Genomic DNA, 25,183 nt, shown 5'->3' with positions numbered 1-25,183 from the left:
TCAGATTCTGATAACCTTAGGCCCCAATCCGGCAGATGCCAAAATCAGATTCCAACAGTGCATGATCGACATTCAAAAATGGATGAACAACAATTATTTAATGCTGAATGCTGCAAAAACAGAGATCATGCTATTTGGCATGGCCAATAAAATCTGGTCCGACGAATGGTGGCCTACGGCCTTAGGCCCCTGCCCTGTCCCTAAAAACACAGTCAGAAACCTGGGAGTCATCATTGATGATAAACTATCCCTGACCCCACACATAAACAAAATTGTCCATTCAAGTATCGGATTAATGAGAAGTCTTAGAAAATTTTTTAAGTGGCTCCCACTTGCTTCTCGAAAACCCCTCATTCAAGGCCTCATAATCAGTCGTCTTGATTATGGAAATGCGCTATTGGCCGATGTGAACGACAGTGCCCTCACCAAACTCCAGACTCTGCAGAATTCAGTGGCAAGGCTGACTCTAGACCTCCCACCCCGCACACCTTCAGCCCCATGTCTGAAGGCGCTCCATTGGCTCCCCATAAGAAAACGTATTTCATTTAAAATCTGCTGCTTGGTGCATAAATCCATCAACGGACACGGACCAAAATACCTACAGCGGAAACTCCAAGGTTACTGTCCCGGGAGAACCCTGCGCTCTTCTACTAAACATCTTTTAAAGGTCCCCAAGGTCAGGACCGTAAGAAACGGAGACAGAAGCTTCTCCAAAATAGGCCCCACCATCTGGAACACACTACCACTAACCATCAGACTGGACCCCAACCTTAAAACTTTCCGCAAAAACCTTAAAACATGGCTTTTTAGTCTGTAATTAATCCCCTTTGGGTTCTCTTCTCTCCAGTTGTCTCGCAAGCGCTCTGAGACCTATTGGTGAATTATGCGCTATATAAAAATAAATACATAGACATAGACATAAGGTGGGAGGGGCTAGAAACAACAGGTAAGGGAGAAGAGTCTAGAGACAACAGGTAAGGTGGGAGGGGCTAGAGACAACAGGTAGGGTGGAAGGGTCTAGAGACAACAGGTAAGGTGGGAGGGGCTAGAGATAACAGGTAAGGTGGAAGGGTCTAGAGACAACAGGTAAGGTGGAAGAGTCTACAGACAACAGGTAAGGTGGAAGGGTCTAGAGACAACAGGTAAGGGAGAAGGGTCTACAGACAACAGGTAAGGTGGGAGGGGCTAGAGACAACAGGTAAGGTGGAAGGGTCTAGAGACAACAGGTAAGGTGGAAGAGTCTACAGACAACAGGTAGGGTGGAAGGGTCTAGAGACAACAGGTAAGGTGGAAGAGTCTAGAGACAACAGGTAAGGTGGAAGAGTCTAGAGACAACAGGTAAGGTGGGAGGGGCTAGAGACAACAGGTAAGGTGGAAGGGTCTAGAGACAACAGGTAAGGTGGAAGATTCTAGAGACAACAGGTAAGGGAGGAGGGTCTACAGACAACAGGTAAGGGAGAAGGGTCTACAGACAACAGGTAAGGTGGAAGAGTCTAGAGACAACAGGTAAGGTGGAAGAGTCTAGAGACAACAGGTAAGGTGGAAGATTCTAGAGACAACCGGTAAGGGAGAAGAGTCTAGAGACAACCGGTAAGGTGGAAGAGTCTAGAGACAACAGGTAAGGTGGGAGAGGCTAGAGACAACAGGTAAGGTGGAAGGGTCGAGAGACAAGAGGTAAGGTGGGAGGGTTTACAGACAACAGGTAAGGTGGGAGGGGCTAGAGACAACAGGGAAGGTGGGAGGGGCTAGAGACAACGGGTAAGGTGGGAGGGACTAAAGACAACAGGTAAGGTGGGAGGGACTAAAGACAACAGGTAAGGTGGAAGGGTCTAGAGATAACAGGTAGGGTGGAAGGGTCTAGAGACAACAGGTAAGGTGGAAGGGTCTAGAAACAACAGGTAAGGTGGAAGAGTCTAGAGACAACAGGTAAGGTGGGAGGGACTAAAGACAACAGGTAAGGTGGAAGATTCTAGAGACAACAGGTAGGGTGGAAGGGTCTAGAGACAACAGGTAAGGGAGAAGGGTCTACAGACAACAGGTAAGGTGGAAGAGTCTAGAGACAACAGGTAGGGTGGAAGGGTCTAGAGACAACAGGTAAGGGAGAAGGGTCTACAGACAACAGGTAAGGTGGGAGGGGCTAGAGACAACAGGTAAGGTGGAAGGGTCTAGAGACAACAGGTAAGGGAGAAGGGTCTACAGACAACAGGTAAGGTGGGAGGGGCTAGAGACAACAGGTAAGGTGGAAGGGTCTAGAGACAACAGGTAAGGGAGAAGGGTCTACAGACAACAGGTAAGGTGGAAGAGTCTAGAGACAACAGGTAAGGTGGAAGAGTCTAGAGACAACAGGTAAGGTGGGAGGGGCTTGAGACAACAGGTAAGGTGGGAGGGGCTAGAGACAACGGGTAAGGTGGGAGGGGCTAGAGACAACAGGTAAGGTGGGAGGGACTAAAGACAACAGGTAAGGTGGAAGGGTCTAGAGATAACAGGTAGGGTGGAAGGGTCTAGAGACAACAGGTAAGGTGGAAGGGTCTTAGAAACAGCAGGTAAGGTGGAAGAGTCTAGAGACAACAGGTAAGGTGGGAGGGACTAAAGACAACAGGTAAGGGAGAAGGGTCTACAGACAACAGGTAAGGTGGAAGAGTCTAGAGACAACAGGTAAGGTGGAAGAGACTAGAGACAACAGGTAAGGTGGGAGGGGCTAGAGACAACAGGTAAGGTGGGAGGGGCTAGAGACAACAGGTAAGGTGGAAGAGTCTAGAGACAACAGGTAAGGGAGAAGGGTCTACAGACAACAGGTAAGGTGGAAGAGTCTAGAGACAACAGGTAGGGTGGAAGGGTCTAGAGACAACAGGTAAGGGAGAAGGGTCTACAGACAACAGGTAAGGTGGAAGAGTCTAGAGACAACAGGTAGGGTGGAAGGGTCTAGAGACAACAGGTAAGGGAGAAGGGTCTACAGACAACAGGTAAGGTGGAAGAGTCTAGAGACAACAGGTAAGGTGGAAGAGTCTAGAGACAACAGGTAAGGTGGGAGGGGCTAGAGACAACAGGTAAGGTGGGAGGGGCTAGAGACAACAGGTAAGGTGGAAGAGTCTAGAGACAACAGGTAAGGTGGGAGGGGCTAGAGACAACAGGTAAGGTGGAAGAGTCTAGAGACGAGAGGCTAGGTGGAAGGGTCAAGAGACAACAAGTAAGTGAGAAGGGTCTAGAGACAACAGGTAAGGTGGGAGGGGCTAGAGAGAACAGGTAAGGTGGAAGGGTCGAGAGACAAGAGGTAAGGTGGGAGGGGCTAGAGACAACGGGTAAGGTGGGAGGGGCTAGAGACAACGGGTAAGGTGGGAGGGTCTAGAGAATCAGGTAAGGTGGAAGAGTCTAGAGACAACAGGTACGGTGGGAGGGTTTACAGACAACAGGTAAGGTGGAAGGGTCTAGAGACAACAGGTAAGGTGGGAGGGGCTAGAGACAACAGGGAAGGTGGGAGGGGCTAGAGACAACGGGTAAGGTGGGAGGGGCTGGAGACAACAGGTAAGGTGGGAGGGGCTGGAGACAACAGGTAAGGTGGAAGGGTCTAGAGACAACAGGTAAGGTGGGAGGGACTAAAGACAACAGGTAAGGTGGAAGGGTCTAGAGATAACAGGTAAGGTGGGAAGGTCTAGAGACAACAGGTAGGGTGGAAGGGTCTAGAGACAACAGGTAAGGTGGGAGGGACTAAAGACAACAGGTAAGGTGGAAGGGTCTAGAGATAACAGGTAGGGTGGAAGGGTCTAGAGACAACAGGTAAGGTGGAAGGGTCTAGAAACAACAGGTAAGGTGGAAGAGTCTAGAGACAACAGGTAAGGTGGGAGGGACTAAAGACAACAGGTAAGGTGGAAGATTTTAGAGACAACAGGTAGGGTGGAAGGGTCTAGAGACAACAGGTAAGGGAGAAGGGTCCACAGACAACAGGTAAGGTGGAAGAGTCTAGAGACAACAGGTAGGGTGGAAGGGTCTAGAGACAACAGGTAAGGGAGAAGGGTCTACAGACAACAGGTAAGGTGGAAGAGTCTAGGGACAACAGGTAAGGTGGAAGAGTCTAGAGACAACAGGTAAGGTGGGAGGGGCTAGAGACAACAGGTAAGGTGGGAGGGGCTAGAGACAACAGGTAAGGTGGAAGAGTCTAGAGACAACAGGTAAGGTGGGAGGGGCTAGAGACAACAGGTAAGGTGGAAGAGTCTAGAGACGAGAGGCTAGGTGGAAGGGTCAAGAGACAACAAGTAAGTGAGAAGGGTCTAGAGACAACAGGTAAGGTGGGAGGGGCTAGAGAGAACAGGTAAGGTGGAAGGGTCGAGAGACAAGAGGTAAGGTGGGAGGGTCTAGAGAATCAGGTAAGGTGGAAGAGTCTAGAGACAACAGGTACGGTGGGAGGGTTTACAGACAACAGGTAAGGTGGAAGGGTCTAGAGACAACAGGTAAGGTGGGAGGGGCTAGAGACAACAGGGAAGGTGGGAGGGGCTAGAGACAACGGGTAAGGTGGGAGGGGCTAGAGACAACAGGTAAGGTGGGAGGGACTAAAGACAACAGGTAAGGTGGAAGGGTCTAGAGAAAACAGGTAAGGTGGGAGGGACTAAAGACAACAGGTAAGGTGGGAGGGACTAAAGACAACAGGTAAGGTGGAAGGGTCTAGAGACAACAGGTAAGGTGGAAGAGTCTAGAGACAACAGGTAAGGTGGAAGGGTTGAAAGACAACAGGTAAGGTGGAAGAGTCTAGAGACAACAGGTAAGGTGGGAGGGGCTAGAGGCAACAGGTAAGGTGGGAGGTACTAAAGACAACAGGTAAGGTGGGAGGGTTGAAAGACAACAGGTAAGCTGGGAGAGTCTAGAGACAACAGATAGGGTGGAAGGGTCTAGAGACAACAGGTAAGGTGGAAGAGTCTTGAGACGAGAGGCAAGGTGGAAGGGTCTAGAGACAACAGGTAAGGTGGAAGAGTCTCTTGTGACATTTGATAAAAGAGTCTTCCTTTTCTATAACTAAATATCCAGTTGCCACTCCCGTTCATATCCCCTCCTCACCTGGAACATCGCCTTGTAAAAGATAGCAGACACAAGTACCGCTCCCAGGTATTCTAGAAGGAGATAAGGGTGTGAGGGCATTAGGAGGATAGGGGGGCCAAAGACTACGACTTGGATTAATGAAGCTCTCCTGCAAGTAATCTGGATGGTCCATCTCATAGTGGTGTGGTAATACCAGACCTGATATTTATGGTACTCTTTAGGTGCAGTACTAATGAGCCCTGAATCTAGTAGGATTGTGGTAACACCACACCCGGTAATCACAGTGCTGAGGAGCCCTGAATCCCATAGTGGGGTGGTAATACCACACCTGGTAATTACACGATCCACAGGTGCAGTGCTAAAGAGCCCTGAATCTCATAGTGCGGTGGTAATACCACACCTGGTAATTACACGCTCCACAGGTGCAGTACTAAGGAGCCCTGAATCTCATAGTGCGGTGGTAATACCACACCTGGTAAGTACATGCTCCACAAGTGCAGTACTAAGGAGCCCTGAATCTCATAGTGCGGTGGTAATACTACACCTGGTAATTACATGCTCCACAGGTGCAGTGCTAAGGAGCCCTGAATCTCATAGTGCGGTGGTAATACCACACCTGGTAATTACACGCTCCACAAGTGCAGTACTAAGGAGCCCTGAATCTCATAGTGCAGTGGTAATACCACACCTGGTAATTACATGCTCCACAAGTGCAGTATTAAGGAGCCCTGAATCTCATAGTGCGGTGGTAATACCACACCTGGTAATTACACGCTCCACAGGTGCAGTACTAAGGAGCCCTGAATCTCATAGTGCGGTGGTAATACCACACCTGGTAATTACACGCTCCACAGGTGCAGTACTAAGAAGCCCTGAATCTCATAGTGCAGTGGTAATACCACACCTGGTAATTACACGCTCCACAGGTGCAGTACTAAGGAGCCCTGAATCTCAAAGTGCAGTGGTAATACCACACCTGGTAATTACACGCTCCACAAGTGCAGTAGTAAGGAGCCCTGAATCTCATAGTGCGGTGGTAATACCACACCTGGTAATTACACGCTCCACAAGTGCAGTACTAAGGAGCCCTGAATCTCATAGCGCGGTGTTAATACCACACCTGGTAATTACACGCTCCACAAGTGCAGTACTAAGGAGCCCTGAATCTCATAGCGCGGAGGTAATACCACACCTGGTAATTACACGCTCCACAAGTGCAGTACTAAGGAGCCCTGAATCTCATAGTGCGGTGGTAATACCACACCTGGTAATTACACGCTCCACAGGGGCAGTACTAAGGAGCCCTGAATCTCATAGTGCGGTGGTAATACCACACCTGGTAATTACACGCTCCGCAGGTGCAGTACTAAGGAGCCCTGAATCTCATAATGGGGCGGTAATAACAGACCTGGTAATTATAATGCTCCTGAGGCGCAGTACTGAGGAGCCCTGAATCCCTTAGGATTGTGGTAATACCACACCTGGTAATTACACGCTCCACAGGTGCAGTACTAAGGAGCCCTGAATCTCATAGTGCGGTGGTAATACCACACCTGTTAATTACATGCTCCACAGGTGCAGTACTAAGGAGCCCTGAATCTCATAGTGCAGTGGTAATACCACACCTGGTAATTACACACTCCACAGGTGCAGTACTAAGGAGCCCTAAATCTCATAGTGCGGTGGTAATACCACACCTGTTAATTACATGCTCCACTAGTGCAGTGCTAAGGAGCCCTGAATCTCATAGTGCGGTGGTAATACCACACCTGGTAATTACACGCTCCACTTGCAGTGCTAAGGAGCCCTGAATCTCATAGTGCGGTGGTAATACCACACCTGGTAATTACATGCTCCATAAGTGCAGTACTAAGGAGCCCTGAATCTCATAGTGCAGTGGTAATACCACACCTGGTAATTACACGCTCACAGTTGCAGTGCTAAGGAGCCCTGAATCTCATAGTGCGGTGGCAATACCACACCTGGTAATTACATGCTCCACAAGTGCAGTACTAAGGAGCCCTGAATCTCATAGTGCAGTGGTAATACCACACCTGGTAATTACATGCTCCGCAAGTGCAGTATTAAGGGGCAGTGAATCTCATAGTGCGGTGGTAATACCACACCTGGTAATTACATGCTCCACAAGTGCAGTACTAAGGAGCCCTGAATCTCATAGTGCAGTGGTAATACCACACCTGGTAATTACATGCTCCACAAGTGCAGTACTAAGGAGCCCTGAATCTCATAGTGCGGTGGTAATACCACACCTGGTAATTACATGCTCCACAAGTGCAGTACTAAGGAGCCCTGAATCTCATAGTGCGGTGGTAATACCACACCTGGTAATTACACGCTCCACAGTTGCAGTGCTAAGGAGCCCTGAATCTCATAGGACCCGATTCACAGAATGAACTTAAGACTAAATCCTAAACTTACTACTATTTGGTATTCACAGAATGCACTTACTACTTTCGGGATTCACAGAGTCAACTTACTACTTTCGGGATTCACAGAATAAACGTACTACTTTCGGTATTCATCGAATTGATTTAAGACTACTAACTCTTAGTCCGAACTCGGGCAGGAAATTCCGGCCCGGAGGCAGAGCTTCCGGCTTGGAGGCGGAGCTTCCGGCTTGGGGGCGGAGCTTCCGGCCCGGAGTCGGAGCTTGCGGCTTGGAGGCAGAGCTTCCGGCTCAGAGGTGGGGATTTTAGCCATGGCTGAAATCTCCACCTCTGGGACGTAAGCTCCGACTCCGGGCCGGAAGCTCCGCCCCCAAGCCAGAAGCTCCGCCTCCAGTCCGGAAGCTCCACCCCAAGCCGGAAGCTCCGCCTCCGGGCCAGAATTTCTGGCCCGAGTTCGGACTAAGAGTTAGTAGTCTTAAATCAATTCTGTGAATACCGAAAGTAGTAAGTTTATTCTGTGAATCCCAAAAGTAGTAAGTTGACTCTGTGAATCCCGAAAGTAGTGAGTGCATTCTGTGAATACCAAATAGTAGTAAGTTTAGGATTTAGTCTTAAATTCATTCTGTGAATCGGGCCCCACGTGTGGTGGTAATAGCACACCTGGTAATTGCATGCTCCACAAGTGCAGTACTAAGGAGCCCTGAGTCTTATAGTGCGGTGGTAATACCACACCTGGTAATTACATGCTCCACAAGTGCAGTACTAAGGAGCCCTGAATCTCATAGTGTGGTGGTAATACCACACCTGGTAATTACAGGCTCCACAAGTGCAGTACTAAGGAGCCCTGAATCTCATAGTGCGGTGGTAATACCACACCTGGTAATTACAGGCTCCACAAGTGCAGTACTAAGGAGCCCTGAATCTCATAGGGCGGTGGTAATACCACACCTGGTAATTACAGGCTCCACAAGTGCAGTACTAAGGAGCCCTGAATCTCATAGTGCGGTGGTAATACCACACCTGGTAATTACATGCTCCACAAGTGCAGTACTAAGGAGCCCTGAATCTCATAGTGCGGTGGTAATACCACACCTGGTAATTACATGCTCCACAAGTGCAGTGCTAAGGAGCCCTGAATCTCATAGTGTGGTGGTAATACCACACCTGGTAATTACATGCTCCACAGGTGCAGTGCGAAGGAGCCCTGAATCTCATAGGGCGGTGGTAATACCACACCTGGTAATTACATGCTCCACAAGTGCAGTACTGAGGAGCCCTGAATCTCATAGTGCGGTGGTAATTACACACCTGGTAATTACATGCTCCACAAGTGCAGTACTAAGGAGCCCTGAATCTCATAGTGCGGTGGTAATACCACACCTGGTAATTACATGCTCCACAAGTGCAGTATTAAGGAGCCCTGAATCTCATAGTGCGGTGGTAATACCACACCTTGTAATTACACGCTCCACAGGTGCAGTACTAAGGAGCCCTGAATCTCATAGTGTGGTGGTAATACCACACCTGGTAATTACACGCTCCACAGGTGCAGTACTAAGGAGCCCTGAATCTCATAGTGCAGTGGTAATACCACACCTGGTAATTACACGCTCCACAGGTGCAGTACTAAGGAGCCCTGAATCTCATAGTGCGGTGGTAATACCACACCTGGTAATTACACGCTCCACAAGTGCAGTACTAAGGAGCCCTGAATGTCATAGTGCGGTGGTAATACCACACCTGGTAATTACACGCTCCACAAGTGCAGTACCAAGGAGCCCTGAATCTCATAGCGCGGTGGTAATACCACACCTGGTAATTACACGCTCCACAAGTGCAGTACTAAGGAGCCCTGAATCTCATAGCGCGGAGGTAATACCACACCTAGTAATTACACGCTCCACAAGTGGCAATACCACACCTGGTAATTACACGCTCCACAAGTGCAGTACTAAGGAGCCCTGAATCTCATAGTGTGGTGGTAATACCACACCTGGTAATTTCATGCTCCACAAGTGCAGTACTAAGAAGCCCTGAATCTCATAGTGCGGTGGTAATACTACACCTGGTAATTACAGGCTCCACAAGTGCAGTACTAAGGAGCCCTGAATCTCATAGTGCGGTGGTAATACCACACCTGGTAATTACACGCTCCACAGGGGCAGTACTAAGGAGCCCTGAATCTCATAGTGCGGTGGTAATACCAGACTTGGTAATTATGGTGCTCCTGAGGTGCAGTACTGAGGAGCCCTGAATCCATTAGGATTGTGGTAATATCACACTCAGTAATTACAGCGCTTCACAGGTGCAGTACTAAGGAGCTCTGAATCTCATAAAGGGGTGGTAATATCACACCTGGTAATTAGAGTGCGCCACTGGTGCAGCACTAAGGAGCCCTGTATCCCGCAGTAGTGTGGTAATACCATACCTGGTAATTACAGTGCTCCATAGGGGCAGTACCTCTGCATTGGTTTTCACGTGGATCGTATAATGAAGACCTAGCTGAGAAGTATTTATTTACAAAATGTAATTAAAAATTCCTTTTTGGGGATTTGGCAGTGACAGTGTGGCACTTACGTATGCCTACTACCACTCCTGGGGTATAGACCATCAACCAGGGCTATCCAGCCCTCTGTCCTGGGCCCTCTGTAGGGAACTGTGACCCTTATTTCCCCTCTTCAACAGTATTTGACTACAAACACCATAATGCTTAGGGGGCCAGCAGCGCTGCCCAGTACAGGATGAGGCCAGTGCGTCGAGAAGTCTGAAGCCAGAACCTGCAATCAGTGGGGCATATTTACAAGGAATTGACGCAACGCAACACGGAAGGCAGCTTTCTGCGCCGCGCCATAAGGAAAGTGCAGGGTGTGTCGTATTTACAGCAGTACGACACATCCTTGTCCTTACCTTTGCGCTGGCGCACAATTGCCTCACTAGCGACAATGCGGGCACCCTTGCAGCATGGTGCAAAGGTTTCTGCATTGAAATCAGGGTGTTTTTGTGGGGGAGGGGACACCTTCCCTCATAAATTACGCGGGAACACCTATCGCAATGCACTTGGAATGCCGATTTGACGCAGAGTAATTGCGCTGCTTACTCCTTAGTGACGAGACCATGAAATACACGTCAAGTAGCTTTGCGTGGCCTCATAGATATGGGTCTGTACTCTGTGCCACCACTACGTCAAAAACAGTGATGCAGCCGCAGCGCAGCCTCCTTGTAAATATGCCCCATTATTTCTAACCGGTTACTCTCTCAGTCCTGTGGGTGTCCATGCTCTTTCAAGTCAAATTATCAAACTGAAACGACCTAAAGGCCAACAGACTGCCACCATCACACTGAGAAGGACTTAAGACTTCTCTGAATTTCTGATAAAATATTTCCTGTTCATACTGAGCAGCATTTACAAAACTTGTTTTTAGAAACTTACTTGTGGATTTCATTGTGACTGTGTGGCACCCTCTCTCCCATCTCCCTCGCAGGTTAACTTAACTTTACTTTAGCAATCTTTATTTCGGCCATGTGGCCATCAAAGATATACAATAAAACATATACAACCATTATAAAATCATCCACAATCAATACAAATTTATACACTGTAAAATTGTTCATTTCTGTAATTTGAACTACTAAAATCACATTTGGATTTGTAGGCTTAAAATTAAATGGGAACCTGCGACTTCAGGATACGGGTGCGGGTGTGCCAGACATTGGAGAGAAATTTTGCTAATGCAAAAACGATTGGAGTTGAGACGTCGGTTTTTAAAATTCTGTACATCGGGAGATACTCCCTACAACCAAGGTTTCTAATAAGTGGAAGGAGCCAATATTTCCTAGCTGCCTTGTAAGTTGTGCAAAACAGGACCACATGTAGATCGGTTTCCTCGGCACAGGAGCATGCCGGGCACTGCTTGGAAGAGGGCGGGGTTGACCAGGAGCTGGTAAAAGATCGCAGAGGCAATGTGCCATATCTCCATTGGAGAAACAGCTTCCTGGCCAGCACGGGGGATATAGCGTCCAGAACCCTCTCCAGCCTATAAGAGTCCTTGCTTAACGCAAATGCAGATGTTAATGACCCCTCCCCCTGGGAATCCAGGGCAATGCCTAGTTTCTGTTCATGATAAACATTGACCAAAGCTCTCCGTGAGATGTTTGGTGAGGCGCTAGCAGTGCTTAATTTGTAAAATATGAAGTGCAGGTGCTCAAATTTTTGTTGGAGGCCACACCTACTTTCTCTGGCTCCACCCACTTCCTCCATTGGCTCCACCCACTTCCTCTTTTAGCTCCTTAATGTATTTTTTTTGCCCTATTTATGTAATATGGCCACATCAGTCAAAAACATGCCACCTTTTAGCAGGCAGTGCAATTGTAGCACAAGAAGGGAGAGTACAGGTGTCCATGGTCAGCACTGGAAATAACCTTGCTGGGCTTTCTGGCCTCTCCTCTTTTGTGAAACAATAAATCCACACTTCTGTGAATTTCAGGCTGGCTCTCCATGTCACCCCCAGACCCCATCTGATTGACCCTGGCTGGGGTTTGGGCTATTGCAGATGATTCACAGGAAGGGTTTCCACCTGGCCACCTTTTATAGCATTTGTTTTATTGTTCCAGGCGGTACACAAATTAGGAAAATACCTTAAAGCTGGTATTTTTACCTTTTATCATTAAAGCCTTAAAACTGTAACTATGAGAAGAAAGCACTTTAAAATGTGTTCTAAAGCTCATTGAACATCCCAAAGTGATAATTAAAGTAAACAAAGACAGGCCACATTAAAACTGAACACAGGTGAATTTCCATAACGTTGTTTTTAAGTATCATGTCCTGGCCCTAGCATACTCTTAACAAGTAAACAAATGACTAGTATTTTTCTGTGGGAAACGTGGCTACCCTCTTCACAGGGCTGCTCCATGTTTGGGTTTCTGCCACTCTCCTCCTTCCTTGTCAGGGCTCAAGCACTGCTCCCTTGAATCAGTTTATTAAGTGATATATTTTGTAGTTTGATATAGCATGTATCAGACCTGGTACGGACTTGTTACAATAAGGTGAGAGAGCGTAAAAAAACAAATACAAGAGCGAAATGTATGCACACACCACTTAGACCTGATAGGTGGGAAATGATAAAGTGTAATGAACAAGTCTGATGATATTATACTAAGTAAATCAGCAATGGGAGTCAACACAAACAAGTCATCTGGATGCTGTTAGCTGCGTTCGTTAGAGTGATCTGAGGCATCACCTTGAATGGTGCTGGTAGGTTTGTTGGAGTAGTTAGACTAGGGATCAGTGCTGTTCAAATAGAAGGTTCTTCAACCCACTTTGAAATACATCTGTAACAAACCATGCAATCTGTAGCGTATGTTACACAAGCAGCACCATAAAACTTGCCTCACTTTTGCCGATGATAGATTGTGGCCAGCCACTGTTCTACCCAGAATCAGGCCTAGAGCTAAATAGCCAAGGACAGGCCCTGGAACCGCTGAGGGGAAGAAAGGTGGCTCACTAGAGTAGCGAAGTTATGCAATGTAATTGCTTTGCGATGTAACTTGCCAATGGAGAGGTTACCAGGATGGAGAGCAGTAGTACCTGCAGCAGAGGTATGTATCACAGGGAGGCAGGGCAGAGGGTCTGGAGGGGTAGGGAACTGATAAAACAAAACAACAAAGGTGAGAGTACGGAATGCTGATGGATGAATTGCACACATCGAAGAGCCAAAAGAACTGTGAAACGTTGGAAAGCACTGACTGAGTTCCTGCGCTGAGTTTATATAGTCACTGCCTCCCAGAAGCCCTGCCCATAATTCAAAGGTATCCATCAAGTTAAACGTCAGGATCCCATGCGCCATATATGCCAATCCTGACATTTAAATATGACTGAAGGCATGATGCCTGCATGGCTGAGTATTGGCCTTTCGTTAGCTAAATCTTTACCTCCCTGCTAGCAAAAATCATTACTCCTTTGGGGTTTACCTCTCAGAGTGGATTTCTTCGGGTACTGCTGGAAAAACGTAATAACCTGTTGGGCTTGCATAAAAGAGGCTTTCTCCCAGGATTTTTAAAGAGGCATCATAACTATTTGTGTGCAAAATTAACATAATTATGCAAAATTAGAAGGATGCGTTTTGCGTTAATAAAAGTGCAAACAATCAAAAGCACATAAACACCAGCCACTCATGTTCCGTTGTTCTAGGGCACTTAAGGCAAACAGAGCGTTCGTTGTAAATGCTTACAGTGAATGGCACCGGGTTGGTTCTGATTGGGTTGCCGTTGCTCACACACACTGTAGCTTCGCTGGTGATACTCAGTCTGAGTCTGACCCCTGAGTCTCTAGCACTCTCTGCCTGAGGCTGCGAGGCACCAGTTGTGTGATTGTGTCTCTCCCTCTGCCCCCACCAAGTGTTGCACAAAGTCACACTGCCGTCTCAGTAATGCTGCGTGCCCCTCCCCCGCCTACTAACAGGGTTTGTGCACACACACTTTGCGTCTGCAGCCTCAGTGTGGCTGGTGTGTGATGTCTCCCTGCCCTCAGAGTGTTGCCCGGGCTGGGGTTACAACGCCACGCCACCACACCCAAGTCTGACCCGAGAAAGTGAAACCATCGGGATCGGCTTCGCACACCAGCCGCCATGTTTGAGCAAGTCAGCGAGCGGCTGGGCGAGTAGGCTATTCCCGCAGGCTGCGCAGGCCAGTACAGTACTGCGGGGCCAGCACATTATACCGATACGGCCAGTGGGCCTTTAGCGAATCTGATTCTTTGAATGAATGAAAACATGGATGTATTGAATGCATGCATTGCAGCATTTGCATTCTACTATTCCTAATAATCAGTATTATAATATCGTAGCTTATGGAGCTGCCGTCCCCCCTATTGTGAACTGCGCCATGCACAGCACTCTTGTGAGTCACCTCTGAACTCACCCCCACAATGCACTGAGACAGTCACTCATGTCTCTGTTGTCTAACATCACCTACTGACATCCCCCATCGAGAGGTTCACAGCATGCCAGCACTACACGCCTCTTGAGCCCTGCAGCCGGCACAACGGGCCCATTTCTTTGAGCTTCGCAGCACTACAGAGAGCCACACCTGAACTGCGCTGTGCACCAGTGTGCTGGCACTGTGAGCTACCATACTACCTTGACATAAATGTTGCATGGGTGAGATGCCCAATAAGCTCTCAGACTAATGACGCACATCTGTCCTGACTGGCGAGTGCACGTACCCTAGAAGTGCCTCATTAACACAGCTCCCACAATGCACCTCTGTTTTAAGGAGCAGTGCATGGGCTGACATCTGAGGATGGAGACTATGAGAGCACTCCTGGCAGCTCACGCGGGCCAATACGGTTGAAACATGTCTCTCTTTGAGGTAGTTCGGGGGTTAACACGCCTGCTGCAGAGATCTGCTTGGGTGGATACGAGTCTCACGCTGCTGTATACCCTTCTTTGCTCTCCAATACCGCAAGACCGGTATTTCCTCAGGGCAGTCAGTGTGCACAGTATTTTGGGTTGAAAATGCTCCAAACGAGGCATTTCCAGTGAAATAAATGTTCACACTGCACTTTCGGGGTGTTTGCTCGTCATTGCGAAGACGTTTCACGTGGAAAATTACACCTGCTTTGCTTTTCATTGGCAATGTGTGTCCTGTAATGAACCCGAAGGTGCGATTTTCTAGTCATTACATTACATTACATTCCTGAAAACTGGTACCAAGGCCTGCGCGTCCCTGAACCTTCAAACAGCAGATAGACACATAAGGGCAAACTTATTCTACTCGGTAGTTTACTAACTAATTCATTCAATCAATGTTTCATTTAACTTAATCCTTACCGTTACTCGTGGTGGGCGGTCCGGCTCAGTGAATAACTTATGTTTTTTTCACGATTATGCGGCCTGCTGGCCTGCCTGCCCTGCTGCATACAGGCTGCCCTCAGGCTCAGCCTCAACGGCGTCATCTGTGGGGGGCAGTACGGGCAGCGCCGGTGGCTCGTGGATGATTCAACAACGGATAACCAGGAGGTTAGCAGTGAGCTGCGATGGTTATGCTGGGGCGTGGCGCGGCGCGCGCCGTCATATGAAATAAAAAAATCTGCGCATGCCGCGCGCTGCACGTACAGCCCCCAGGCCCGGCTCCAGGAATGTGAATTTGGGTGGGCCAAGGGTGCATTTTGGTGGGCCACTGCGGGCTCGATTTGTCGCATACATTTCTAGGCAGACCTCCTTCAGGGCCCTCCTTTATCTCTTCTTAGTCTTACAAGGCCCAGTAAAACTCACTCTTTTCGAAATATCTTTGTAATGTGATCACTATCAAAAAGTGTTTTTTCGATGTAGTGTTCCTTTGATGGGAAGAGGAGGTTTCTGAGGTGAGAGTATCAGGCAAGTGGCACTTCTCGGGCTTGATTATCTACTGTTCCTCTCCAGTGCACCTTATCTCAGAGATTACCTTGGGCCCCATATCAGGCACCATTGGGCTCCACTTTCATTTTTCCCGGTAAAAACATTAGTAAAATCACCTTCATACTTAAAACATTGAATATAGCAGTAAATATAATTAGCACGCACTTTAAAGTATGTTCCACAGTAGCCCTTATGGCCCGACTGCTAATTAAATAAACAAAAACAGAAAGGCCATGACAGGGCCGGCTTCGGCGCTGATGTAAAAAGTATTTTTTGGCACAGCACCAATAACCTCTTTCTCTGTAAATACCTTTACTACCACCTTCCAACAGTGCCCCTCATCCCTCCATGGCCCCCCTATTGACATCTTCCTCGGATTCCCTCAGTGCCACACGCCACAAGTGCCCTTTATCTCCCCATAGCACCTCCCCCTTATGACCTCCTCCTCGGATTCCCTCACTGCCACCCTCAACCAGTGCCCCTCATCTCTCTGTAGCCCCTCCCCCTCATGACCTCCTCCTCAGACTCCCTCACTACCACCCTCCAACAGTGCCCCTCATCTCTCCGTAGCCCCCCCCCCCATGAACTCCTCCTCGGACTCCCTCACTACCACCCTCCACCAGTGCCCCTCATCTCTCCATAGCCCGCCCCCCCTATTGACCTCCTCATTGGATTCCCTCACTGCCACCCTCCACCAGTGCCCCTCATCTCTCTGTAGCCCCTCCCCCTCATGACCTCCTCCTCAGACTCCCTCACTACCACCCTCCATCAGTGCCCAACATCTCTCCTTAGCTCCTCCCTCCACCCCATGACCGCTTCCTCGGATTCCCTCACTGCCACCCTCCAACAGTGCCCCTCATCTCTCAATAGCCCCTTCCACGACCTCCTCCTCGGATTCCCTCACTGCCACCCTCCATCACGGTCCCTCATCTTTACGTAGCCCCTCTCGCATATGCGTTTCAATTGTTGTATAGCGCTTCTCATATCAGTGTAGTATGTCAGTACTTTACACCACGCATACATTATACAGAGACAATGAATCATACAAGTATGTAAATCAGTCTACAGGGAATGTCACATAAGCCAATGAGGATTACAAGTGTAGGAATCACATGTCATCCATACTGGTGGGCAGTATATTTTAAGAGGGGTTGGTCACGGGAAACACAACCTTAGGATTTAAAGAGTATTCCATGGGAGTCAGCTTTACTGATAAAAATGTACATCTGCCCAAACATACTCATTTTAGCAACATTAGAATGATGAAAGGCTGGGGAAGTTCTAACTATATCACAAAACAAAAAAAGCGAAGTTCTTTCCATACCATTCATTTTTGTATGCAGCTCATTGGTCACTGTTCTATGTTAGGATTGTAACTTCTGAACTGCAAGTTAACACAAGGATCTCTGTGACAAAGGCAGTAACCCACTGAGCTATCCACATGAAATACAGCTCATCTGCATTTAAAAACTACTAACAGACAAATGATTAATCACCAGCATTATGTGGGCATTTTGTATTGTCTTATTGTTGTCCTGCTTCGGCCATGATAATGAAAAAAAACTGTTTAACCACTTCCATGCTCATGACGAGCTCAGCTCGTCATGAACAATGGAAATAATGGATCTGCAGCACAGAGGATGAATTGCTGTAGCATTCATGTGGTTAAATGAAGCACACAAGTATGTGTCCTGTTGGGCCTGGGCAGATTTTAAAAAGAAAAAAAAATTAACACATTCTCTTACCTACTCCATTAGTCAAACTTTTTGTCACAACCTGATGTGATAAGCCGCTGCAGGGGCCAGGAAAGGTGACTAGGAATAAACAAACTTATTTTTCCTGCGCTGCATAGAAAAGATATCAAGGCAGCAGGACAGCAGGCAAAGGTTACCAAAGGTTACCATTGTCAAAGAAAGGATTTGTCGCCTTTCGCCATGCAGAGATGAAGGGGTTAAAAAATAAACAAAGCCTCATTAACATGTAAATTATCTTTTAAAGACCTGTGAAGTACTCGGGCTGCACTAATCTCTAAAACTGTTTGTGTGTGTGCTCGCACGGGAAGCTGTCTCGGCCCGGGCTGACACGCACAACCTGTGCGTTGCATGCCGGCCTTTAAGCCCTCACTGCGAGGGCCAAGGCTCCTGGTTGGGTGGGCCTGGCCCACCCGGCCCACCCGCTAGAACCTGGCCTGCTGTTTGGCATCTTTCCCAGATAGGAAAATTGAGAGGATGTAATGTTAGGGTCAGACAGGCCCGGCTCCAGGAATTTTTAATTGGGTGGGCCAAGGACGCATTTGGGTGGGACACTGCGGGCTCGATTTGTCGCATATATGTCTAGGCAGGCCTGCTTCAGGGCCCTCCTTTACCTCTTCTTAGTCTTACAAGGCCCAGTAAAACTCACACTTTTCCAAACCTCTTTTTAATGTTATCACTCACAAAAAGTGTTTTTTCTATGTAATGTTCCTTTGATGGGAAGAGGAGGTTTCTGAGGTGGGAGTATCAGGCAAGTGACACTTCTCTGGCTCCCTCTGTGTGAGCCTTCAGGGAGAATCCCTCTTCATTACTACCTCCACCTGACCACGGACTCTTCAACGCACTCCCTTACAAGCTTGATTAGCCTCTCCAGTGCACCTTATCTCAAAGATGACGTTGGGCCCCGCCCCATGTCAGGCACCATCTCCCGGTAAAAACATTAGTAAAATCACCTTCATACTTAAAACATTGAATAGAGCAATAAATATAATTAGCACGCACTTTAAAGTATGTTCCACAGTGGCCCTTATGGCCCGACTGCTAATTAAATAAACAAAAACAGAAAGGCCATGACAGGGCCGGCTTCAGCGCTGATGCAAAAGTCTTTTTTGGCGCTGCACCAAAAACCTCTTTCTCCATAAATACCTTTACTACCACCTTCCAACAGTGTACCTCATCCGTCCATGCCCCCCTATTGACCTCTTCCTCGGATTCCCTCACTGCCACACGCCACAAGTGCCCCTCATCTCCCCGTAGCCCCTCCCCTTTATGAACTCCTCCTCGGATTCCTTCACTGCCACCCTCCCCCAGTGCCCCTCGTCTCTCTGTAGCCCCTCCCCCTCATGACCTCCTCATCAGGACTCCCTCAATACCACCATCCACCGGTGCCCCTCATCTCTCCCTAGTTTCCTCCACCCCATGACCTCCTCTTCGGATTCCCTCACTGCCACCCTCCACCAGCGCCCCTCATCTCTCTGTAGCCCATCCCCCTCATGACCTCCTCCTTAGACTCCCTCACTACCACCCTCTACCAGTGCCCCTCATCTCTCCCTAGCTTCCCCCTCCACCCCATGACCTCTTCCTCGGATTCCCTCACTGTCATCCTCCAACAGTGCCCCTCTTCGCTCCATAGCCCCTCCCACTACCTCCTCCTCGGATTCCCTCACTGGCACCCTCCACCAGCGCCCCTCATCTTTACGTATCCCCTCTCTCATATGCATTTAATTTGTTGTATAACGCTGCTCATATCAATGTAGTGTGTGTCAGTACTTTACACCACGCACACACTTACAGAGACAATGAATCATGCAAGTATGTAAATCAGTCTACAGGGAATGTCACATAAGCCAATGAGGATTACAAGGTGTAGGAATCATAGGTCATCCATTCTGGTGTAGTATATTTTAAGAGGGTTTGGTCTGGGGAAACACAACCTTAGGATTTAAAGAGTATTCCATGGGGGTCAGCTTTACTGATAAAAATGTATATCTGCCCAAACATACTCATTTTAGCAACATTAGAATAATGAAAAGACTAGGGAAGTTCTAACTATATCACAAAACAAAAAAAGCGAAGTTCTAATTATACCATTCATGTTTGTTTGCAGCTCTTTGGTGGCAGTTCGTTGTTCACTGCCTTTTGTTAGGATTGTAACTTCTGAAGTAACACAAGGATCTCTGTGACAAAGGCAGTAACCCACTGAGCTATCCACATAAAATACAGTGCGTCTGCATCTAAAAAATACTAACAGACAAACGATTGCTCTAAAGCAGGATCATTAATCACCAACTTTATCTGGATATTGCCATTTTGTATTGTTTTATTGTTGACCAGCATCGGCTATGATGAAATGATAAAAACTGTTTGAATGAAGCACATACGAAGTATGCGTCCTGCTGGGCCTGTGCAGATTTTAAAAAGAATTTTTTTTTGTAACACATTCTCTTACCTACTCCATTAGTCATATTTTGTGTCACTGCCTTATGTGATAAGCAGCTGCAGGGGTCAGGGGGTGACTAGGAATAAACAGACCACTTTCCGCTGCGCTGCATAGAAAAAGAAATATCAACGCAGCAGGACAGTAGGCAAAGGTTACCAAAGGTTACCGTTGTCAAAGAAAGGATTTGTCCCCTTTCACCATGCAGAGATGAAGGGGTGAAAAAAGTAAACAAAGCGTAATTAACATGTTAATGGTCTTTTAAAGACCTGTTAAGTACTTTGGTGCGGCTGCGATAATCTTAAACTGTCTGTGTGTGTGCGCACGGGAAGCTGTCTCCCCGGGCTGACACACACGACCTGCGCGTTGCGCCTGCCTTCAAGCCCTCACTGCGAGGGCCAAGGCTCCTGTTTGGGTGGGCCAGGCCCTAACCCCTATCAGAACAGAACAGAAACCAAATCCAGCCCTCCCCTGGTGCCCCAATAAATCAGTGTGTGTGACAGTTAGTAACCAAGGGTGCGGCCACCATGATCACCTGCAAGCAACTGCAACATACTGTACACATCATTTATTCTCTTGACGACGAATGGACGGCACCGCAGGCACGCAGGCAGCCTCAGTGCAGGCAGGGCATCTAATGTTAACCTCTCACTGTGACCTGCATGATTGAACACGCTGAGCACAGTATTATTACGGGCAGACTTGGTAAATTAAAAAAAAAATCTATGTGCATGTGTGACGCACGTTTGGGATGTGTAGACCCGGCCCTGTCAATTAAGTGCCGGTGCTAAGCACCGGAAAGCACCGGCACAAATTAAGCACTGGGCGTTAGCAGGATCAGACCAGAGGTCAGGAAACCCCAGTCTCGTACAGGATTTTTGAATATATTTTATCCAGGGGATCTGTAATGCTTTACGATGAGTTAAAAGCTCCCTCAATTCCGCCCTATAAACAGAGAGTTCTTGACTACTCCATAGCCTTCGCCAGAAGACTATGGGTCTGAGACCTAGTTCGTCAGCTATTGGTCTCAGTCCCAGATCCAGCCTCAGGGGAAGTAGTGGGGTGCTGGGCGGAAGTGCAACTATCTGTCTGATAAAGTTGTTCTCAGTTACGGACAGACTGCGGGAAGATGTATGGCCCCATAGTTCCGCCCCGTACATAGTAGCACCCCTGGCCTGTGCCTTGTAGATCTGGATGAGTGGCCCCAATGGGCGGTATGTGGAGCCTTTCATCATCCGAGTGATACCCCCAGTGGTCTGTACTAGTTTGAGGTTGGCCCTAGTCTGATGTGGTCCCCAGGACATACTTTCGTTCAGGGTTACACCTAGGTATTCAAAGGTGGAGACTCTCTCTAGCCGTGATGCTCCCAGGCATGGATTCGGGCGCAATTTTTGGCTAGGATTCAGGACCATGAACTTAGTTTTTGCAGCATTAATTTCTAGGCCCCTGTCTGTGCAAAAGGCCACAAATGAGTCGAGGATCCTCTGGATCCCCATAGGGGTTTTAGACAGCAGTAGGGTGTCGTCTGCAAACATGATTGCAGGCACCCTGCTGCCGTTCAGTTTTGGGGCGTCAGTATATTCAGTGCCGTTCAGATGGGCGATTACCCCGTTGATGAAGAGGCAAAACAGGGTCGGTGCCAACACACAGCCCTGCCTAACCCCCCTGTCAACGGGGAATCTATCCGTCAATTCCCCAGACCTCCCGCACCTCACTCGAGCATAGTTATTATGATGCAATCTCTGTAAGATTATCAGGATGTCCGGGGGTACGCCCATCTCGGCCAGGACACTCCAAAGTTTCCCTCTGGGCACCAGGTCGAAGGCGGCCCTCAGATCCACAAATATTGTGTATAAGCTGCCGCCTTCGAATATCGCTGCCCTCCAATAGATGATGTTCAATCGGAAGACCTGATCTACTGTGGAAATTCCCTTTCTGAAGCCCGCCTGATAGGGACTAAGGACCCCCGTTTCTTCTGCCCAGTCCTGAAGCCGGTTCAGCAGTACCCTAGCAAACAGCTTCTGTGGCACATCAATTAAGCTGATTGGTCTGTAATTGGCTGGGAGCAGAGGCGAGCCCTTTTTGAATATGGGAACCACCTCTGCCCCCAGCCAGGTACTCGGGATTTCCATGCCACTCACAACTCCGTTAAACAGAGCGGCAAGGTAGGGGGCCCAAACATCGGGCTCCTGCTTGAACAAATCCCCGGGCATCCAATCCTGGCGCCTTACCCGAAGTCAATCCTGCTATTGCTGCCCTAGCCTCCCCCACTGTTATTAAATCCCCCTCGTAATCAGCCCGACCAATACCGGTGTCATTCCTAGTTTCTCCCAACTCAGAGCTATAAAGGGATTGAAAGTGTGCCTGCCACACCCCTGCTGCGATGTTAGGCTCAATAGCTGAGTGGAGGCTCCCCGACCCCCCGTTCACTACTCTCCAGAACATTCGATGGTCTCTTTTTGCAAGGGAATTAGTAAGCTCCTCCCATTGATTCTCCTCCCATTCAGTTTTAGCATGGGCAATTAGTTTTTTGTATGCCTGTCTGCTTTCTCTTAGCTTCTCACCCCCTAAGCCCTCCTTGATGTTTCTGAGAAGTTCTCCCTTTGCCTTTCTACAGGCTGTATTATACCATGAGGATTTGTGTAGCTGCCCCCTCCTCTGTGCACATAAGTGGAGGAGTTTGGGGCCAGAACCTGGGGAGCTCGAGTTAACCCCTCTCCTGCTGGAGGCCGGTGCTCCGACTCTGTCCTCCTTTGAGTCCCTTTTCTGTGCTGGCTCTTCTGGGCTGACAGCGGAGGAGACCACAGGTGGGCCTGTGCAGGGTGGTCTGCACACCCTCAAGGGCAGGCCAAGGCCCGACGTCTGCTGTGCTTCTCTTGATTCAGTCCTCCTCCCTACAGGTATTCTTGACTGCAGCAGAATGGTTCTGTCTTTTGATCAGCTGGTTTTGCACTATCGTAGAATTAATGGTCCAATAACTTTATATCATCAACGGGCTCTGAGGGGCTTATTTATGAGCCCTTGCTTCACTTTTACACCGCCGGTGCGCCACTTTTTGTGACGCAGCAGTGACGTAAAAAATGCGCCTTGTTGAACCATATGTACAAAGTGACGCATCTAGGTAGATACATCATTTTGTAAACCCCTGCGCCACATTATACCTGCGCCAGGTATAATGTATGCAGGGGGGGCGTTCTGAAGTAAAAAAGGGTTGAAGAAGTGAAGCAGTAAAATCTATAAGATGTCACTGCGCCACTTCTAGGACACAAATGCGTCAATATCTTACACCTGCGTAAGACTGACACAGACACATTTCACATGGGACTTGCCCATTTGTGAATGACCCATTGCTAGAGTTGCGTCACTTTTGTGACACACTCCAGCAATGCGTCATTTTTGCATCTACAGATATGTCAGAAATACTGAACTATTTGTAACTCTTTGCGACATGATGCGTCATACAGTAAATATGACGCATCATTGGTGTCGCAAGGAGGGCGCAATGAAAAGTGACGCATTGCTGTTTTCTCGCAGTGATGCGTCACTTTTCATAAATGAGGCCCTCAGTTTTTAAGTGAAATCTTAAACCTAGATTCCCAAAAGAGCTGTGTGCGGTACTTCGAGGGGGAGTCCAAAGGCAGGGTACATCCACTTAACATTTCACTGCCTTTTTTCTGTGGCACAAATACAAAGAAGCTTGTACCTGAAAATATTGAGATCTTCAACAAAAAATGTAATTGGTGGAAACATGTTCTGCTCATACTTTCATCAAGATAAAATGTCTGCACTCTGAAACAAGGGCTATTCTCAGGATTAGCAGAGCAGATCTTTGAGCTCGAGCAGAACTATCGGAAATGCTTGTTGTGGCACAAAATATTGTGAGAAGGCATCTAACATAACATTACACGAGTATTTGTAAAGTGCATTTATCACCCGTGGGTCTCAAGGCGCTGAATAACAGATGTTTATTGTTTCCCAACTCAATGGTACTCATTTTTATCAACCTCAGATGGATGAAAGGCTGAGTGGACTCGCCGGGATTTGAACCTGTGACCATGAAGTCGAACACAGGCCCCTGCAGTGGATGCATTAGTGCACTGAGCCACCAGACCCGGCTGCGGGTGTGATAATACTGTCATTCTCTTTTATTATTTCCACTGATGAATGCCAGCCTGATAGGACCCGAGAGCGCCCCTCTCCACGGTGGGCATCCTGCAGAGACTGTGAATTCAGCTGCAGACACGCGAGGGGTGGATTCTTCAGAGGTCTCAAGATTGGACCCCCACAGCCCTGAGAGGTGTTTATAGGGCACGAAGGCCCTAGTGCCAGGTGTTGATAGGATTCATCATCTACTAATATGACTTGTTTCTTGGGGCTCATCCTTCCCCTCATGGCCTCAAGCATCATAGCCGTGAAATGACATCTTTCTGCGCTGCCAGGGGGCCGTGCAACTCCGCAACGCAAAATGGGAATGCCGTGTTGACAGTTACACATAATTAGGGCTCACGGTTTTATGGTATTTATTTATTTGACATTTCCGTCTGTATTTATCCATATTTCTTTTTTTCAACTTTATCTGTATTTATCCATTTTTAGTAAGGGTTTTTTGAGAAAAATAAAGCTGAAACTGGTATATTTCCACATTTATTTAACCAATAAATATGCAATTGGACTTGAATGCCTGCGTGGTATCAGTGACATGACCACCCGCAGAAGATAAATCAATGCACTTTTATGAAAATATGCACATTTCAGTATCAGCCTTGTGCATATCTGCTGCTGTTTAAGCCTCTTTATTAAAATTCCTTTTTTTAACCCCCTTACCTATCAATCCTCACGGTTATTCGCCTGGTAGTCATGACAAAGTGTATTTAGAATCACTCAAAAAGCACCCAATTTCCGTTTTTATCCACATTAAAAAAAATACAGACAAGAAAATAAATGGTTTTCTTGTCTGTATTTATCTGTAAAAATCAGTAAAAACGGAAAACAGGGAGTCTTACACATAATGAACTATTAGAACACATGAAACCTAATAAAAAAGAAACCAAAGAAATAAAATGAATAGCAATTGACCTGTCTTTACCTTTGGTTTGAGTAGGCCGGCGAATGTTTGCTTAAATATACAACAGAGTCATTGTTGGTAGGCCTACACCCCCGATGTTT

At 47.8% G+C, this 25,183-nt stretch overlaps 1 protein-coding gene across 1 annotated transcript in view; it reads right to left on the bottom strand.

The window, feature by feature from the left end:
- FAM216B (family with sequence similarity 216 member B) overlaps positions 1-25,183 on the bottom strand; it is a 62,195-nt gene that overhangs the window by 2,858 nt on the left and 34,154 nt on the right. The gene's annotated exons all lie outside the window — the stretch shown is intronic.

This window comes from Lissotriton helveticus, chromosome 1_2 (genome assembly GCF_964261635.1).
Source record: "Lissotriton helveticus chromosome 1_2, aLisHel1.1, whole genome shotgun sequence".
NCBI lineage: Eukaryota > Metazoa > Chordata > Amphibia > Caudata > Salamandridae > Lissotriton > Lissotriton helveticus.
The sequence above is the reverse complement of the archived record's forward strand: the minus strand, read 5'-3'. Positions and strand labels throughout refer to the sequence as shown.